This window comes from Petaurus breviceps, unplaced genomic scaffold (assembly GCF_028583685.1).
Source record: "Petaurus breviceps papuanus isolate PSGF00001 unplaced genomic scaffold, PetGlider_PUasm1.0 37, whole genome shotgun sequence".
Taxonomy (NCBI): Eukaryota; Metazoa; Chordata; class Mammalia; order Diprotodontia; family Petauridae; genus Petaurus; species Petaurus breviceps.
In genome coordinates, this window is record NW_027186296.1 from 105,163,678 (window position 1) to 105,172,647 (window position 8,970).

General features: G+C 36.6%; 1 pseudogene; it reads right to left on the reverse strand.

The window, feature by feature from the left end:
* Nucleotides 1-5,276: 5,276 nt before the first annotated feature.
* LOC138168690 (serine/threonine-protein kinase tousled-like 1) lies at nucleotides 5,277-7,570 on the reverse strand (annotated as a pseudogene).
* Between the last annotated feature and the right edge of the window lie 1,400 nt (nucleotides 7,571-8,970).

An 8,970-nucleotide genomic window follows, 5' to 3' on the forward strand; every position in this document is an offset into this window, starting at 1 on the left:
ATCTGATGATCTAAATGAAATGGACAAATATCTGCAAAAATATAAATTGCCCAGATTAGTAGAAGGAAAAATAAAATAATTCACCCAATTTTAGAAAAAGGAATTGAACAAGCCATCAATGAACTTCATGAACTAGAAAAAATCCCCAGGACCAGGGGGATTCACAAGTGAATTCTACAAACATTTAAAGAACAATTAATCGCAATACTATATAAACTGTTGAGAAAAATAGGTGAAGAAGGAGTCCTACCAAATTCCTTTTAGGACACAAATATGGTGCTGATACACAAACCAGGAAGAGTCAAAAGAGAGAAAAAATTATACATCAATTTCCCTAATGAATTGCAAAATTTTTAAATAAAATACTAGCCAAAAGATTGCAGCAATATATCATAAGAATCATACACTATGGCCAGGTGGGAACCAACCAGAGTTGGTTCGATATTAGGAAAACTTCCAGTGTAATTGACCATATCAATAACAAAACCAACAGAAATCATATGATTATCTCAATAGATGCAAAAAAGCCCTTGATAAAATATAGTACCCATTCCTATTAAAAACACTAGAGAACATAGGAATAAATGGAGTTTACCTTAAAATGATAAGTAATATTTGTCTAAAACCATCACCAAGCATTGTCTGTAAGGGGGATAAGCTTCCCCATACAAGGAGCGGTGAAACAAGGATGCCCATTATCACCTCTATTATTTAATATTGTACCAGAAATGTTAGCTATAGCAAATTAAAAAAGGAAAAGAAATTAAAGGATGTTAGAATAGGCAGTGAGGAAACAAAATATCACTCCGCAGATGATATGATGCTATGCTTAGAAAATCCTAGAGTCAAATAAAAACTACATGAAATTATTGGCATCTTTAGCAAAGTTGCAGAATATAAAATAAACCCACATAACTCATCAGCATTTCTACATATTACCAACCAAGTCCAGCAGCAAGATATAGAAAGAGAAATTCCATTTAAAATAACTATAAACAATATAAAATACTTGGGAATCTACCTAAAGACAAACCAAATAACTATATGAACACAATCACAAAACACTTTTCACACAAATAAAATCAAATCTAAACAATTGGAAAAATAAGAATTGCTGGTGCTAATATAATTACAATTCTACCTAAATCAATCTATTTATTCAGTGTCGTACCAATAAAACTATCAAAAATTATTTTATAGAGCTAGAAAAAAAGAATAAAATTCATCTGGAAGAACAAAAGCTCAAGGATATCAAGGGAATCAATGAAAAAAAATGTGAAAGAAGGTGGTATAGCCATACCAGATCTCAAACTATATTATAAAGTGGTAATTATCCAAACAATCTGGTACTGCCTAAGAAATAGAGTGGTGGATCATTAAAATAGATTAGGTACAAATTACATTATAGTAAATGACTATAGTAATCTAGCATATGATAAACCCAAAGATCCAAGCTTTTGGAACAAAACCCCATTATTCAACAAAAACTTCTGGGAAAACTGGAAAATAGTATGGCAGAAATTAGGTATACACCAACATCTTGCACCATATACCAAGATAAGGTCAAACTGGACACATGATTTACACAGAGAGGGTGATACCATAAATAAAGAGAACATGAAGTAGTTTATTTATCAGATTTATAGATAAGGAGAATTTAGAACCAGAGAAGATACAGAGGATATTATAAAATGTAAAACAGATCATTTTTATTACATAAAATTAAAAAGCTTTTGCACAAACAAAACTGATGCAACCAAAATTACATGGAAAGCAGAAAACTGGGGAAAATTTTCACAGTAAGTGTCTCTGACTAAGGTCTAATTTCTCAAATAAATAGAGAATTGAGTCAAATTTATATAAAGACAAGTCATTCCCCAATTGATAGATGGTCAAAGGATATGAACAAGCAGTTTTCAGACACAGAAATAAAAGCTATCTATATTTATATGGAAAAATGCTCTAAATCACTATTGATCAGAGAAATGCGAATTAAAACAACTCTAAGGTATCACCTCACACTTATCAGAATTGTTAATATGACAAAAAAAGGAAAATGCTTGATGTTGGAGGGGATGTGGGAAAACTGGGATACTAATGTACCGTATCTCTACTAATGTGGAGTTGTGAACTGATTCAACCTTTCTGGAGAGCAATTTGGAATTATGCCAAAGGGCTATAAGACTGTTCATTCTCCTTTGATCCAGCAATACCACTGCTAGGTCTATATCCCAAAGACATTCAAAAAAAGGGGAAGGGACCTATTTGTACAATCATACATACATACATATCTATATATATGCATATACATATATATATATATATATATAACGCTCTTTTTGTGATGGTTAAGAATTGGAAATCAAAGGGATGCCCATCAATTGGGGAATGACTAAATAAATAGTGGTATATCATTATAATGGAATATTATTGTGCTATAAGAAATGACAAGCAGGATAATTTCAGAAAAACCTGTAAAGACTTACATGAACTGATGCATAGTGAAGTGAACAGAACTAGGAGAACATTGTACACAGTAACAGCAATAATATTTGATGAAGAATTGTGAATGACTTAGCTATTCTTAGCAATACAATGATCCAAGACAATCCCAAAGGATCAATGATGAAGCATACTATCTGCCTCCAGAGAAAAAACTGATATTGATTGAAAATAGACTGAAGCATGATGTTTTTTATTTTCTTTCTTTTTTATTCAAGTCATCTTGTACAAAATTACTAATATGGAAATGTTTTACATAATTGCACATGTATAACCTATATCTGATTGCTTACCATCCCAGGAAAGGGGTAGGTGAAGGAGGGAGGAGGGATATAATTTGGAACTCAAAAATGTTTTTAAAAATTTAAAGATAAGGAAGCAGAGACAGAGAAAAGACAGAGAGATAGAGGAAAACATAGAGACACTGTGGTAATAGAAAACAGACAGAGAAAAGGAGAGAGAGAACTGCAGATAGGGAAGCAGAGAGAAAGAGAGAGAGCAATAGAACTTGTAAATAAACTTTCTTTACAGAAGAAAAAATAACCTAGTGACATTTTAATTAAAATACTCATTCAGTTCAATATTCCTCTCTCTATATCTTTCACTCTGTCTCTTTCTTTGTCTCTATGTCTCTCTCTCTCTCCCCATCTCTCCCTCTCTGTCTTTCTCCCTCTGTCTCTGTCTCTCCCTACCTTCCTTTCTCCCTCTCTTTCTCTGTCTTTCTCTGTGTCCCTCTCCCTTTCTCTGTCTCTCCCTCTTTCTCCTTCCCTCCTTACTTCACCCACTCTTAATTTCTTCATTTCATAGAACTGAGGCCCAGAAAAGTGAAATCAATTGCCCATGTTCACACAATCAGTTACAAAGTGAGGAAGACCTGCTTCTGACATATATACTAGCTGTGTGACCTGGGCACATCACTTAACATTCCAATGTACAAATCTCTAAAAGTGTGTAAGTTTCAGAGAAGGTACCAACCTATACAGGTAGAAAGAATTCCCTCACCTTGGACTTTCACAAATCACAAATCCAGTTCCTATCCCTAGCCCCCAATTCTTCAATAGCTTAATTCTTAAAAAAAAAAGTTGTGGATTCATCTATGTGGATACCCACTCCAATGAAGCAGATCTTACCCCTGTATACTTTAATAGATGATTTTTATGAGTGAGTGTGCTCAAAAGTCTTTATCATCTGTTAGCCAGCCTCACTGAGTTTACTAGGCTGGTCTTGGGATTACACATGTTTTCAGCCTGTACCAGAAGCTTTTTTTGGGTTTGTATAACCTGCTATATTTTATGCTTTGCTAGACTGGCCTGCAAGGCACTATGATGAAGCAATAGAGTAAGATACTTATCCTTTCATATGCTTTCATCTGCATTAAGTACTCCCTCCATGGATCTAGATTGTAACTCTTCTAACACCTTAGTAAAAGTACTATATTCAAAGTATTTGTGACCTGGTGTATAACCATTGAGAAGGGAAGCAACATGGTATGGTTGTAGGCAGCTACAACAGTGCAGTAGAGTGCTGGGCCTGGAGTCATAAAGACCTGAGTTCAAATCTGGCCCCAGACGCTTATTAGCAGTGTGAACCTGGGCAAGTCACTTAACCTCAAGTGGCCTGTTTCCTCAAATGTAAAATGGAGACCAACCTCACAGGGTTGTTGTAAGGATCAAAGAGATAATATTTTGTTGTTGTTAATTGTCTAATTTTATTATCTCTCTATGATGTATAGTCAACTTGCACCTTAAGGAGGTCATTCAATTTTTTTACAAAGGTAAAAGCAACATTCATTTAGCAGCAATTAAAACACTTTCAAGGAGACTTAAAAAAATACAATATCCAATTAGAAAAGGCCATATTTTTCAACATTTGTACAAGAATAAGCTGCTGAAACTTGTCTATAATTGAAAATGTAACATCTGTACAATTTACACTAGAACTTAAGGGGAATTGATCATTATCCTGCATAGAACTGGTCTGCATGTAACTGGTAGTTACATACTACCATTTACTTTTTATCACAAGACCAGGGAATGAATTATGAAACACATGTTAAAAATTCTAATATTTTGGAAATATAGCAAATATCATAATTTAGCTAAATCAACAAAATTTCAAAACATGCAGCTCATTTAATTCAGAGTTAAAGTACTTAAAACTAGCTCAGCATTCAAAATGATAACCAATGGGTAAAAAGAAATGTGGTTTTGAGGTGTAACTCTGCAAAAGCCCAAAGAGGCAAAAAACAAAGTTTAACTCTGTCCAAAAAGTCTGTGATATTCCACTATTCCATAACACAAGGTTATTGTCATTTACTTCTTACTTTGGTGTCAGAAGAATTCCTGCTGGATGGTTAATGCATGGACACAGGCACTGCAGTTCTTGTGTTAGAATTTGTTTGATATTTTCTCCATGAATTTAAATAATGAAAAACTACCCTTCATATTAGAACTCAGCAGTATCAGTCAAATATTTCTTTAAAATTATAAAGGTTATTTACAATGTCTCCCTTGCACCCCCCACAAAAAGTTCATTTTCCCCTCTTGAACAGAGTACTCTTGTCTATATACAAGAGGTAGTGATCCTTCAACATTGAAGGTTATAGTAAAAAGAATATATTTATTCATAGTCCATGATCCACTCAAATACAAATTACATTAAAGAACTTCAGTTTGAAAAGTTTTCAATCTCATCTTGTATAAAAAATCACTCAAATGCTCTCAAATAAGTCTGCATTTGAAAACAAAAGATATCATGCCAATCTTGGAGCCACATCAATAAGAAATTATACTTGAAGAAGGGAGAGATAGGGGCTGTCAGTCCAGCCATATGTAAATTCCCTGAAGAATTTGATCTCATATGAGAGAGAAGGTAAAGATTATTAGTCAGTTCAAGGACATCAAATCAATCTTCTTTATGGTATGCTAAACAGCATCTAATGAAAGCCTTCACTTCATTGCTTACAACAGGTTTCAATGGGAACTGGACTTCTGTGGCTTTTAATATTGTGTTTTCTTGCAGGATGTGTTGTTGAGACTGGTTTTGACCAGATGGTTTTCAACCATATAGACATTGAAAAAAGATGATTCCAACAGACCATATACATTGACCTTGTTGGAAATCTCTAGAGGTAAATGCCAATAAGTCTCTGCCCCTTGAGAAGTTAGATCCATTCCATCCACTATCATCATCCATCATTTTGGACAGGCCAAAATCAGTCATTTTGATTTCTCCACATGCTGTTCCATCTACTAAAAGGATATTTTTGATTTAAAATCTTAATGGATGAAAGGGTGGTTGATCTCATTGAGATATCTTAATGCATTCGTGATTTGCATAACAATGAACCAAGCTTCCTTCTCTGACATGAATTTTTGAGATAGAAATCCAAGCCATTGCCTTCACAGTATTCTAACACTGTACAAAACATGTCTACATCCAAGGAGCAATAATCATATAGTTTAACTATCCCGGAGTGGTCCAATTCTTTGTGTATTCTATACTCTCTGCAGGCATGTTTGTGGTAGTTTCCTTCCCATCTTTCCAGTTCTTATTAAACTAGTGGATCTTCACAGCAGCATATCTTTGTTCATAAAGGTCAAAAACCTCATATACTTCATTAAAGCTACTTCTACTAAGGAGATGAAGTAACAAATATCATTCATTTCATGTGGGATGATCTTTAAGCTGTGAATTATCCTCATTGTTTATCCTTTTGAGTTTCCCTATGTGAAGATTTCTGACTCTTTCCAAACATTCAAGTTCTGCCTAGATTTCTGATTCTTCCTTTTTGAGATGTCCTAGTCTAAGTTTGAAAATGTTCTTCTTCATGGTACTCTGCTAAAGTCAGCAGTTGTGGTAAATTAGGTCGAACAAAAGGATCATTTTCTGCTCCACTGACAGCCTTGTTTTTCCTTTGTTTTGATTCAGAATTGGTAGAGGGTGCCTGAGAATCATTAGTAGTCAGTGGTTTTCCAGGTCCCAGGAGTTTTCTTTGCCTTTCAGTATCCTCTCTTTGCTGATTCACCCATTCTTGTTGTTTTACAAGATTCTGAAAGGCAAAACCATCTGTCCATTGTTCAGTAAATGAAGCACCACATCTAACTGTTGTGAAATGGCCAAGGCTAGTCTGTCTTGCATATTCTTCTCCCATTTTGCCAATTTTTCTAGTGTGTTCTTTTCTATTTTCTTACTCATTGAGATGAATTTATTTAATCTTTCTTTGTATCTTTCAAGTAGTTTATGCTGTTCGCCTATTTGAGGTCTAAGATCACAGTTAGCCCTAAGCAAACCATCTATAGTCTAGACGACCTTTCTTTGCCAGGTCCTGGTTTTTATTACTTTCTAGTGCAGTTAATTTCAGCATTGTGAGATCAGTCTGAATAATTTTCAAAGAGAACTGCTTTGGCTGTGTAATAGGATGGTCTTCAAAAGCTAATGTAGGAGAAGGGTTATTCAGCTGCACACAGGAGGAAGGAGTGGACTGTGAATGTGGATTCTGAGGTGCTCAACTTGCAGGAAGTATCTCCTTACTGGACTGGGGCCATTCCCTCCTAGATATTCCAAATAGCCACTGATTTTGTGGCCATGCCCCCCACTACTTTTTCCCTGACTGTTTTCACTTGGGTTTTGGGCTTTCCACTTTCTTCCTCTGGATGACTCTGACTTTCTTCTCTGGAGTCTCAAGGGAATCTACTGCAGATAATGTCCCATTCACTTGTCCAGTGTCCTTTCAGCTGCCTGCCAGCTGTCTCTCTGATTCTCTATCACTTAGAGATCCCAAGCTTCCAAAACTGTGATTAGAGCTTTCATTATTTGCTGCAACTTTGCAATACTGCAACTTCCCATGCTTCCTTATAACTCCTGTAAATCAAGCTTCCAATCATTCCTGCCTTCATGGATCTAAGCTGTGAAGCTCATCCATTGTGCCTTCCTTGGGCCTCCTGGATAGAGGCACATGATTCAACAAGGACCTGGTTGCTTCTACTGAGCCAATGATTGGAGACATGGAGAACTGGGACCAAGAGGGTGGTCTCTCCAAACTTCCAATGCTTCTTTGGACACTCATCAAACTACTTTCTGGGAAGTGGATACCACAGGTGGCAGCAACGGTGGCACTAGCATTTGCCCCAGTCATGGCCAGGCCATGATGGGGAGGGAGGGAAAGAAAGCAGTGAGGGAAGGCAAAGGAGAGAGAGAGGGGATCCCGGGGATGAGATAATATTTATAAAGCACTTAGCACAGTCCCTAGCAACTAAGAGGCACTAAATACTTATTCCTTTCTCTCTCTTCCCCCTACAGTTGAAAAAGGACTGGATTTGGAATGTTAGGGCATGGATTTTAATCATAGTGTAGTGGGACAGAAATCTCTCTTCCAAGCCAAGAAGACTTGGATTCATATGTTGTATCTGACACATGTTGACACTTAAGCTATCACCTGGTCTTTCTGGGCTTCAGGATCTTCATCTATAGAACCAAAGGATGAACCAGATGACCTCTGTGGTCATCTGGCAGGTCTAAATTGATTTTCCTATCTGGTAACCCTGCCCCAAATTGCTTAGCTCATTCTCTAACAGTAGACCTTTGTTCTAGTCATACTACACATTGGCAGGATTCTCAAGGCTTTGCTCCAATACTTTTAACTTTATATACCCAGTCTGAAATTACAATTAAATTATTATTACTTATTATTACAAATTAAATTACAATTAAATAATTTCATAAAAGATTAACTAAAAAGAAAATCCCTGAAGGCATGATGGAACACATACCACAAAAACCTATCCTTACAGGTAAGCATATTACACTATAGAGGACGTTGGCTGTCAAGTCAGAGACCCTGGGTTCAAATCTTGGCTTTTCCACTGTTTTCCACTGGAGTTCGTGGGGTATTCAAGGAGGACTAGCGCCTCTGCTGTGGGGGCTTGCCGAGCCTGTTTCAGGGCTGCTCATCCACCTTTGGTGTCTACCTGGCACTGAACTCTCCCCTGTGGCTCCAAGAAGCTGTAGCAGGCACATGGCCACACATCAGTAAATCATCTAGGCAGATAGGATAAACAAGGTTGAGGGTAATCCATGAATCACAAACCTGTTGGTGAATTAAGGGGCTGTGAAGATTTCCCCTAGTTGGAATCGGTAGGTGACAACAATTGTTCCAATAGCCATGAAGTCAGCTGAAGCAGGTGAGGTGGAGCAGTCAGAACTTGTCAGATATTGAAGACACCAAGGGCATCCACTGCATCCTGGGTAATTGCCAGTCATCCTGACTTTTGCCTTGCCACTGGATTTCAGTGACTGGCAGAGTGAGGCTTGTGATTCAGGGCAACTCGACCTCACAAATCCAATTCACTCATGAATCAAGACATCACCTGTGATATCATTCAATCAATCAAGACATCACCTGTGATATCATTCAATCAATCAAGACATCACCTGTGATCCTCTTCAAACATGAAGGACAAACAACAA